Raw genomic sequence first — 12500 nt, 5'->3', positions numbered from 1 at the left:
GAGAGAGGGGGGTAGAGAGAGGGAGGGGGGGCAAGGATCACATCCACTGGCCGAAGGAGAAAAGGGGGCGGGGGGGTTACGAGGAGGGGGAGAGAGAGAGAGAGAGAGAGAGAGAGAGAGAGAGAGAGAGAGAGAGAGAGAGAGAAAGGGTGGGTAGAGAGAGGGAGGGGGAGGCAAGGATCACATTCACTGGCCGAAGGAGAAGGGGGGGGTTACAAGGAGAGAGAGAGAGAGAGAGAGAGAGAGAGAGAGAGAGTGGGTGGGTAGAGAGAGAGGGTGGGTAAAGCGGGGGGGGGGGGCAAGGATCACATCCACTAGGAGAAGGGGGGTGGGGTTACGAGGAGGGAGGGAGGGAGAGAGAGAGAGAGAGAGAGAGAGAGAGAGAGAGAGAGAGAGAGAGAGAGTGGGTGGGTAGAGAGAGAGGGTGGGTAAAGTGGGGGGGGGCAAGGATCACATCCACTAGGAGAAGGGGGGTGGGGTTACGAGGAGAGAGAGAGAGAGAGAGAGAGAGAGAGAGAGAGAGAGAGAGAGAGAGAGAGGCCCCCTCCCCTCTCGCTTTCTAGGAGCCTTAAGAATGAGGAACTCGGTAACACCAGCACTTAAGATAGAAATTGGGTCCTGGGTTCATTCTTATAGATAAATATAGCATCTATGTAACACACTCTCTCTCTGTGTGTTAATCTATGTCTCCACCGTGGACATTGCTGTCTTGCCCAATATACATGAGGCCTTTCTTGGTGCATAGATCCAAGGGTACATAACACATTACGTGCTCAAGGGTCGTACCGTTGTGCTCAAGGGTCGTACCGTCGTGCTCAAGGGTCGTGCTCAAGGGTCGTGTACCGTCGTGCTCAAAGGGTCGTGTACCGTCGTGCTCAAGGGGTCGTACCATCGTGCTCAAGGGGTCGTACCGGCGTGCTCAAGGGGTCCTACCGTCGTGCTCAAGGGATCCTACCGTCGTGCTCAAGGGTCGTATACCGTCGTGCTCAAGGGGTCCTACCGTCGTGCTCAAGGGGTCCTACCGTCGTGCTCAAAGGGTCGTGTACCGTCATGCTCAAGGGGTCGTACCGTCGTGCTCAAAGGGTCATACCGTCGTGCTCAAAGGGTCGCGTACCGTCATGCTCAAGGGTCATGTACCGTTGTGCTCAAGGGTCATGTACCATCGTGCTCAAAGGGTCGTGTACCGTCATGCTTAAAGGGTCATACCGTCGTGCTCAAAGGGTCGTGTACCGTCATGTTCAAAGGGTCATACCGTCGTGCTCAAGGGTCGTGTACCGTCATGCTCAAAGGGTCATACCGTCGTGCTCAAAGGGTCGTACCGTCGTGCTCAAAGGGTCGTGTACCGTCGTGCTCAAAGGGTCGTACCGTCGTGCTCAAAGGGTCATACCGTCATGTTCAAAGGGTCGTGTACCATCGTGCTCAAGGATCGCGTACCGTCATGCTCAAAGGATCATACCGTCGTGCTCAAAGGGTCGTGTACCGTCGTGCTCAAAGGGTCATACCGTCATGCTCAAAGGGTCGTGTACCGTCGTGCTCAAAGGGTCGTACCGTCGTGCTCAAAGGGTCATACCGTCATGTTCAAAGGGTCGTGTACCATCGTGCTCAAGGATCGCGTACCGTCATGCTCAAGGGGTCGTGTACCGTCGTGCTCAAGGGGTCGTACCATCGTGCTCAAGGGTCGTACCGTCGTGCATAAGCCGCATTTCAACCCACCCCTCTCACCCCAAACCAAAAAACCGCACTAGACTACGTCCATCTTCGCAATATCGGAGTCGCAAACTACCTCCAAATGGCCATGTCCACACAAACAGAAAACGGAGTATCCCAGAGAGAGAGAGAGAGAGAGAGAGAGAGAGAGAGAGAGAGAGAGAGAGAGATGGGGGAGTGGAGGAGACTTGGCATAAAAAAAAGAGGGAATGTATGTTGGTTTGCGATTCCCAAAGTTATAAAAAATTGTTTTATGGCGTGACGGGAGAAGCTGGGCTGGAACGAGGAAACGGGTCTCCACTTTTTTTTTCCTTTCTTTTCGTCTTTTATAAGTATATAGAAAGGAATTTTTAGATTGATGTTAAGAAGAAGAAAAAAAAAGGCCTGGTATACAAATGAGGATGAGTACACACACACACTCATACACACGCACACACACGCATGATTTAAAACAGCTATTCCAGAAAACGAAGACATTTCTCTCTCGTATCTTTCCCGTCAAGGGGGAAATTAGATTCTATTGTATTTTCGTTGTTGTGGAAATACATTTTCTATCCGCAGCACAAAGTTCGGTGAAGGACTGCCTACTTTTGATCGCCGTTTCCCCGCGTTAGCGAGGTAAGCGCCAGAAACAAGGGGAGGGAGAGAGAGAGAGAGAGAGAGAGAGAGAGAGAGAGAGAGAGAGAGAGAGAGAGAGAGAGAGATCGCATCCTTTCACACTCAAGTCTCTAGCTGTCATGTGTAATGCGTCGAAACCACAGCTCCCTATCCACACCCAGGCCCCACAGACCTTACCGTGGTTTACCCCGGACGCTTCACATGCCCTGGTTCAATCCAGTGACATCACGTCGACCCCAGTATACCACATCTTTCCAATCTACTCTATCCCGTGCACGCCTATATATATTGTGGACTTATGTCTATAATTGCCAGTATATCAGAGGTTAATGCACTGTTTCTACCCGACACACTTCTCTCTCTCTCTCTCTCTCTCTCTCTCTCTCTCTCTCTCTCTCTCTCTCGTCATTCTGGCCCATTAACCCAGCAAGTTGAGCGAATTATCTTAATGCTTCATTCAAATCTTCCTCTTCTCTCAAGGAAAAAAAAAATAGGAAACGAAATCACAAAAACTTAAAACGAAATCTTTAAATTTCGGGAACTTAAGTTTTCCCAAATTATTTTCGGACGACTCTCATCAATCCGGATTTGAGATAGGCGAACGATGTGCCTAATGGATCGGATCGAGTCTGTGTTTGTGTATTGAGGGAAAGACGAATACGTGAGTATGTACGCATGTAAACCTGAGTATACACAGGAGAATACACATGTCTGTATGACTACATGTATGGTAATAATCTTTGGTTAAAGGCAAGTATTCAAAAGATATTCCAATGTGGAAGAGCATTATGTGTCATGTGAGTGATTAACGCCCTTATTGACACTCCCGTCGACAGGAAAGCAAGGCTAGACTAGGCTAGGTTAGGCTAGGCTAGGTTGGGTTAGGCTAGGATAAGACAGATTAAGCTAGCCTAGGTTCTATGCTAGGCTAGGCGAAGCTAGGTTAAGACACATTAAGCTAGCCTAGGTTCTATGCTAGGCTAGGCTAAGCTAGGCTCGGTTATGCTACGCTAGGCTAGGTTGACTTAGGCTAGGATAAGACAGATTAACCCAGCCTACGTTCTATGCTAGGCTACGCAAAGCTAGGTTGGGTTAGGCTAGGATAACACAGATTAAGCCAGCCTAGGTTCTATGCTAGGCTAGGCGAAGCTAGGCTCGGTTATGCTATGCTAGACTAGGTTTACTTGGGCTAGGATAAGACAGATTAACCCAGCCTATGTTCTAGGATAGGCTAGGATAAGTTACCTAAACTAGGTGCAAGACGCATTTCAATCATCAAAACACTAAACAGATGACGTCATCGGTAAATAATGAACATTAACGCGTCCGAAATTTAAAACAAAATTTTCATCAAGGAACCACGCAATTATGGTCTCGGTATGACCAAAAATTCATTGAGGGCCCCTACAGCAATCGCACACTTTTCCAATGGGCGTGAGAAAACAAGGCTGGGAGAAAAGGTTCTTAAAAGATCGGCCACACTCTTACTCCCGGTTCGATCCCCCTTCCCCATGTCCAAGGGGTTCCACTTGGTGTAGATCGGCTATGATGACTGAATACACTCACAGACACACAGACAGAAGATGATAGTGCGCATCTTGATGTGCAATTAGTCTTGTCAATGGAAGCCATCTTGAACTGGTATTCTAGATAAAAGGATATATATATATATATATATATATATATATATATATATATATATATATATATATATATATATATATATATATATATATATATATATATATTACTATTTACTCTCAGCTTTCTTCTTTCACACACTTCACCAAACTCAGTCACCAGCTTCTGCAGTTTCTCACACGAATCAGCCACCAGCGCTGTATCATCAGCGAACAACAACTGACTTCCCAAGCTCTCTCATCCACAACAAACTGCATACTTGCCCCCCTTTCCAAAACTCTTGCATTCACCTCCCTAACAACCCCATCCATAAATTAAACAACCGTGGAGACATCACACATCCCTGCCGCAAACCTACATTCACTGAGAACCAATTACTTTCCTCTCTTCTTACACGTACACATGCCTTACATCCTCGATAAAAACTTTTCACTGCTTCTAACAACTTGCCTCCCACACCATATATTCTTAATACCTTCCACAGAGCATCTCTATCAACTCTATCATATGCCTTCTCCAGATCCATATATATATATATATATATATATATATATATATATATATATATATATATATATATATATATACCCGTTGTTCAAAAGGAGAAACAAGACAGCTAGGGAGTGGGTGCGCGCGCGCAGGTAAGGCCTTCTTTCATCCGACCCTGACGCTGCCTCGCGAGGCAATGGAAAAAAACCGAACGTTCATAATATACGAAAAAAAAAAAAAAGGCTTGATGAATCCTACGGTAGATATGATATCCTAGTTTTATAGATACTATTGACTCTAGCGCTCTGTCTATAACAGAAGAATCTATCCATCTTCTTTGGCAGTGAGCCACTTTCTTCCCCAACCCACCAACCCCTCACCCCTAACTGGAGGAAGACAGTGTCTGGGTCTATAAGGGCGTCTCTCCCGGACATCAGGTCACACTCTCCCCCTTAACGAAGGTCTGTGAACCCTCTCCTCTCCACGTCCCAGCCAGGGGGGAATGGGGGGGAAGGGGGACGACCTGACTGGAAGGCTGTGTGCGGAGAGGGATGGTCTGTCTGTCTGTACACATTCTCCCCTTCAAATCCGGGTTCTAAGACATCATCATCTCCCCCCCCCCCCCCACGGACCATGGATGAGGTCTGTTTGTCTGGTCGTAAAGATCTGTGGGGATATAAGACGTGGCTTGAGGCTCCTCCTTCACCTCATTTCCCCTTTAAGTCGACACATGAGGGAGGAAGGGAAGGTTCTCTTGTATATGAGGAGGAGGAGGAGGGAGTGCCTCCACCTGTTCTTCAGAGTCAACTCCAACACCTTGAAGACTGAAGGGTGGGTCAACAAGGATATTATACCCTGTTGCTGGTTATACAGAGCTTAACGCTGCTGGCTACGACGGTTCTGGGCGACCAATGTGTCTGACACCCATGTCACCCCCCAGCGAACGTCACTACTGACCATTCGTTAGTTCTCGTGATGTGTTCGCAGGACTTACGTCACTCGGAGGGCCCCCAAGTATTTCCAGTGGCCACGACAAAGGTAAAAGTCGCTCTTCAGTCCTGTTAGGTTACCCTAAATCGACACACACACACACACACACACCACACACACACACACACACACATCACTCACACACACACCACACACACACCACTCACACACCACTCACACACCACTCACACACACCACACACACACATCACACACACACACACACACACACACACACACACATCAGCCGTTGCCGTGACTAAGCTCACATGACAACCTCACCCACCCTTAAATATGGGCCGACAGGGCCCCGTCTGGTCAGGGAAATACGTGCGTCTTATATCTCGGGGCCTAGGGTAGTGATGGGGGGCGCGGGGCAGATGGTCCTCCCGCAGACCAGAGGGGTCAGAAGATGGTCTTTTCCCGCGGCACCTGATCCATGGCTGGCCTGCTGTGTGTGTGTGTGTGTGTGTGTGTGTGTGTGTGTGTGTTACAGAGAGGGAGTTTTACACTCGTGTTGCCCCGTCTCTTAACTTTGCATATATGTACCATGTCTCTCTACTCCTGTGTGTGTATAAAGACACATATCCAAGGCTAAGCCAGGTATGTAGGTGTATATATATATATATATATTGGAAAGGATCACAATTTTGCGCGTGATCAAGATATTCCTATGAGTCCACGGGGAAAATGAAACACGAAAAGTTCCCAAGTGCACTTTCGTGTAATAATCACATCATCAGGGGAGGCACAAGAGAGAAATATAACAGTCAGTTGATATACATCGAAGAGACGAAGCTAGGACGCCATTTGGTAAACATGTGATTGTCCAAAAATGGACAATCACATGTTTACCAAATGGCGTCCTACATATATATATATATATATATATATATATATATATATATATATATATATATATATATATATAGAGAGAGAGAGAGAGAGAGAGAGAGAGAGAGAGAGAGAGAGAGAGAGAGAGAGAGTTCCTTGTTTTATGACCTCGTTCTCTCAGTTTTCCAAATGATTTTGGAGGCTTCTAATCTAACCTGGTGTCTAGTGGCGTAGCGGTACGACGACTCATTTTCTATCATCTTCTGCACCTATATATAACTCATCACTCAAGCCAATGTGACAAGGATTTGGAGAAGTTAATCTTGGCCAACGGGGGAGGGAGTCTTACACTAACTGGCCCCTCACTAACTGGCCAAACGAACCTACGAGGGAGTGGTCCTCCACATGTTTTTTTTTTTCTTCTACGGACCATCACAGAACGCCGGATGTTACCACAACAAAATACAACAACAGACCACCCCCCTGGTGTCTTACATCCAGTTCTTACTAACAGACCATCTCCACCACGAGTCTCTGCAAGTATATTAATGATATGTGGCTCACGAACGAACCCCTCACGAACCACCCCCCACACCCCCACCCGCCCTTGCTCTACGTACACCACGAACACACACACACACACACGCACGCACACACACACACACACACACACACAGACGTCTTGTTACCATTCTGCTTCGAGGTCATCGCAATAATGCGATGAGAGAACTTATAGAGTAAATACTTAAGGGCACTTAAAAGGGGTCACTTAGACTTAAAAAGTCCTTCTCTCGCACTTTTCTACAGTTCTTGCAGAATATATATATTCGCCATTTCCCGCGTTAGCGAGGTAGCGTTAATAAAAGAGGACTGAGCCTTAGAGGGAAAATCCTCACTTGGCCCCCTTCTCTGTTCCTTTTTTCTTTTGAGGGAAAAGTAAAAAAAAAAAAAAGAAAACGGGAGGGCGTCAAGGATTCGAACCCTGTCCTACCATATGGCAGTTATACATACCATGTATCAAATACATACAGAAGATACATATACATACACATCCACACAGTGAATGACGTCACTGCATATTAGTGGGGTGTTCGCTGACTTCCCTCTCGCTGACATTTCGTACGAACACTTGGATAACACACACACAGAAGGACAATGTAATTAGAGAAAAGCGTTCTGTCTCGTTCCGTTCTGTTCACTGCCTTATGAACTCCAGACTAATGAACGTCTCCATCAAGAAATTAAAGTTCTCTCTCTCTCTCTCTCTCTCTCTCTCTCTCTCTCTCTCTCTCTCTATCTATCTATCCTCTCTGTCTGTCTGTCTCTCTCTCTCTCTCTCTCTCTCTCTCTCTCTCTCTCTCTCTCTCTCTCCCCCCCCTCTCTCTCTCTCTCTCTCTCCCCCTCTCTCTCTCTCTCTCTCTCTCTCTCTCTCTCTCTCTCTCTCTCTCTCTCTCTCTATCTCCTCTCTCTCTCTCTCTCTCTCTCTCTCTCTCTCTCTCTCTCTCTCTCTCTCTCTCTCTCTCTATCTCCCCCCCTCTCTCTCTCTCTCTCTCTCTCTCTCTCTCTCTCTCTCTCTCTATCTATCTATCTATATATCTATCTATCTATCTCCCCCCTCTCTCTCTCTCTCTTTTTTTTCCTTTTTTTTCGTAATCTACACCGAATAAACTTACGTTGAGAGGGTATTGGTGACAGGCAGGTGGAGGAGGAACAGGGCTGGCACACACTCACTCCCCCGTCCCCTGTTATAATAAGGTGGTGATTATGTACGCATGACGCGCTTTCGCACAAGCAAGCAGAGGGTAAAGGCGAGCCCGCACGCACGCACACTTCACATGCAAAGTGTATGAGCACCCGACACCCACGCAAGCATGGTCTACAAGCACGGAACACACACCACACACAAGCACACACACACACATACACAAGCACACGATCACACACACACACTCACACACACAAGCACACACACACACAAGCACACGATCACACACACACACACACGATCACACACACACACACACACACAAGCACACACACACACACACACACACACACACACACACACACACTACCCTGCAGCATGCGCACTGGTCGTCGCAACCGCATCACGCATGACGCCCAATTTCATGCTCAAACGCATGGCTCACATCACATAATGCTGGGCCATTCATCCTCCTTAGCCACAAAATATATACACGTCAATGTTTCGATCCTGCTTGGCAAGACGGAAAGGAGGAGGGGGATAGACTCGTTTTCGAAAGAGGAATCTGTTTATCAAACTACTACACATGTGGAGCCTAAAAGCCCCAGTGTTCTTCAGTATTGGCCATCCATCTTCCTCCAAAGACAAGGGGCGCGACGCCCCCCTCTCTCTGTCCCTTCCCCCAGGATCTTGATGCCATGGGGGAGATCTTACTCTTCTTCCCCAACCCCTTCCACCCCCAACCCCACACACACCACCCCCGCTTCCCTTTTTTTTCTTTTTAGAAAGCATTTACGCTGATTGGATGAGGATTAAGGCCGACCGACGCCTCGCTGGGAGGGCAAATATTCCATGCGCTGATTGGATGAGGATGGCAAGTCGAAATATGTGGGCCTAGATGACGTTGTAATGCGTGTACATACATATTTCTCCATAGAAATCCTCCCCTCCTGTATCATCACCCTCTAAAAGTAGGAACAGGCGGAGGAGCCAAGAGAGGATTGTTCCTCGGAGACTCAGTCGTCTGTACCTGACGCTACTTTGCTTAGGTAGGAAAGAGGGAAGAGCATACACGACTATAATATATATATATATATATATATATATATATATATATATATATATATATATATATATGCTCGCCATTCCCCGCGCTAGCGAGGTAGCGTTAAGAACAGAGGACTGAGCCTTAGAGGGAATATCCTCACTTAGCCCCCTTCTCTGTTCCTTCTTTTGGAAAAGTAAAAACGAGAGGGGAGGATTTCCAGCCCCCAGCTCCCTCCCCTTTTAGTCGCCTTCTACGACACGCAGGGAATACGTGGGAAGTATTCTTTCTCCCCTATCCCTAGGGATAATATATATATATATATATATATATATATATATATATATATATATATATATATATATATATATATATATATATATATATATATAAACAGACCACGAGAAAGAATATGTCCTACATTAGGATATAAAACAAAGATAGGGACATACACACACACAGACACACACACACACACACACACACACACACACACGACAGCGACCCAGCGAGAAGAGAAAGAGACAGAAAGAAAAAAAAGGGCCACAGAGACAAGCAAGCAAGGGACTCCATTCCTCCACGACTCTGACTCTGGTTCCACAACCACCATTCTCCTGGCCAGCCACTGGTGAAATCTGCCCTGTAAACTACAAGGCAACTTGTATATAAGGCTTCGAAGAAGCTACTACTAAATCAATGCGCTTTCTTACCCCCTCCTCCTCCCGAGGGTCGGGAATGAAGCGGGAGGACAGGATAAGCGGGAGGACAGGACAAGCGGGAGGAGAGGACAAGCGGGAGGTGAGGACAAGCGGGAGGACAGACAGGACAAGCGGGAGGTTAGGTCAAACGTGAGGACAGACAGAACAAGCGAGAGGCGAGGTCAAGTGGGAGGACAGGGCAAGCAGGAGGACAGACAGGACAAGCGGGAGGACAGACAGGACAAGCGGGAGGACAGACAGGACAAGCGGGAGGACAGACAGGACAAGCGGGAGGAGAGGACAATGAGAAAATGAGACGGAAATCAAGGGACGAAAAGTACACACATCCCCCCCATGGCCCACAAAGCCACCACATAAATTACCAAGTTTTTAATTACTCGTAATTAGCCAAATGGCTATACCGTATCATGAGCATGACCTTCAAGATAAAAGCCGCCAAGTTAAACGAACGCAGAAAGATACGATCATACCGTGGCGTTACCTTCGGTAATCCATGCTCGCTGCTAATACGCGTCTAAATCCCGCGGAAGAGAGAGATGAGAAAGAGAGAGAGAGAGAGAGAGAGAGAGAGAATGAGAGCGAGAGAGGGGGAAGAAAAAAATAAAGGTATTTCAGTAGTGTTCACTTTGGTGTCATAATATCTAATGTTTCATAATGATCAGATCACAGTATTTAGGTTTTAGGTTTTTAGAATTTAGGTTTTAGGTTTTTAGGGTTCAATCGTACTACAAAAGACATTAGTTCCCCTTGTGAAACGCGTTTCAAAATCTTAGTCTTATATTTTCATTCATTAAATTACATTCCAAAAAGAAAACGAGCTATGGGTTCTCACAGCTTCATCAAGAGTTGTTATATATATATATATATATATATATATATATATATATATATATATATATATTCTATCATGCTTATTACACTTAATCGCCGTCTCCCGCGTTAGCGAGGTAGCGCAAGGAAACAGACGAAAAAATGGCCCAACCCACCCACATACACATGTATATACATAACAGCCCAAACACGCATATATATATATATATATATATATATATATATATATATATATATATATATATATATATATAGCTTCGTCTCTTCGATGTATATCAACTGACTGTTATATTTCTCTCTTGTGTCTCCCCTGATGATGTGATTATGACACGAAAGTGCACTTGGCAACTTACCGTGTTTCATTTTCCCCGTGGATTCATAGGAATATATATATATATATATATATATATATATATATATATATAGCTTCGTCTCTTCGATGTATATCAACTGACTGTTATATTTCTCTCTTGTGTCTCCCCTGATGATGTGATTATGACACGAAAGTGCACTTGGCAACTTACCGTGTTTCATTTTCCCCGTGGATTCATAGGAATATATATATATATATATATATATATATATATATATATATATATATATATATATATATATATATATATATACTTTTTTCCCTCCCTGTACCTCACTCAAGTTCTAAATGGTCAGGAATTGTTCCATTAGAGCGAGGCCCGCGCCACCAGACGTCAGCTACAGAGCCACCTTACCCGGGTTTTACACAAGAGAATTATCGTGGCCAGGATCCAATTTACCGGAGACAGAACAAAAACGGGAGGAGAGAAAAAAAAAAAGAAGAAAATTCTCCGTCACTTCTGTTGCGCATTGTACTCTAGTGGGTGGCTGAGGGAGGAGGGAGGTGGTGGAGGTGGTGGAGGAGGTGGTGGGTGGTGGTGGAGGAGGAGGAGGGAGGGGAGGTGGTGGAAGAGGAAGAGGAGGTGGAAGAGGAGGAGGAAGGGGTGCTTCCTGGGGCCTTGTGGTGGACGTGGAGGATTACCATTACTCTCTCTCTCTCTCTTACTCTCTCTCTCTCTCTCTTACTCTCTCTCTCTCTCTCTCTCTCTCTCTCTCTCTCTCTCTCTCTCTCTCTCTCTTTCTCTCTCTCTCTCTCCACCACCGAAACACAGCGACCGAAACAAAAAGAAAAAAAAAAATGTTTCGTGCAGCACAGTTCGAAAAGGCTGAGCGACACACACACACACACTCGACACCAACTCACCGACTCGCGCTTCGTTGCACGGGAGAACAGCGAGAACACGAGCGTACAACCCCGGGCAAAAGAGGAGACCTAAATGCAGACTTGTACACGGGGGATGTACACGAGAGATGAACACGGTTGCGACGAAGGGAGAACTTACCAAGATCTCTTGAGAAAATGAGCTCCATTCTCTCCTACAATAAAGGCCAAGTTGGACTGTTCGGGTCTGCCAGAAAGCCTTTGACACCATCCCCACCCCCGCACGACGGAGAAGCTGGATCACCAAGTGGGAAATATGGAGGCGACTCTGGTTGGATAAGAGATTATGTCGGAGGAAGAAGGGAACAAAGGATACGTGACAGAGGGGGAGGGAACAAAGGACACGTGAGTGAGGAGCTTTCGTCCAATTGGGTCCACGTCGCTAGACAGATGCTGGAGGATTCGGCTCCGAAACCCATTGCTCGTCTTGATCCGCGTCAAAGGCTTGTCAGAAGGATTGGACCCCAGCCCGAATACGTTTGCTGATGATGCCAAGGTCACGTGGGATGTAAAAGAAAAAAGAAAAGATTGGAGAACTGCATTGGCTTACAAGGGGACCTCAACATAAATCCAGAGTTAGCTTGATATATGGTCAATGAAATTCAACCCGAATAAATGTGAACTAATGAGGCTTGAGATACAGTGTAAGAAGGGTTCGACAGGAGTA

General features: G+C 46.3%; 1 protein-coding gene across 1 annotated transcript in view; it reads right to left on the bottom strand.

Annotated features, from left to right (window-relative positions):
• LOC139745700 (cell adhesion molecule 2-like) overlaps positions 1 to 12500 on the bottom strand; it is a 292179-nt gene that overhangs the window by 29917 nt on the left and 249762 nt on the right. The gene's annotated exons all lie outside the window — the stretch shown is intronic.

Source organism: Panulirus ornatus, chromosome 62, assembly GCF_036320965.1.
Source record: "Panulirus ornatus isolate Po-2019 chromosome 62, ASM3632096v1, whole genome shotgun sequence".
In the NCBI taxonomy this organism is placed as follows: domain Eukaryota; kingdom Metazoa; phylum Arthropoda; class Malacostraca; order Decapoda; family Palinuridae; genus Panulirus; species Panulirus ornatus.
Note: the sequence above shows the minus strand (reverse complement) of the source record. Positions and strands in the feature narration are given on the sequence as shown.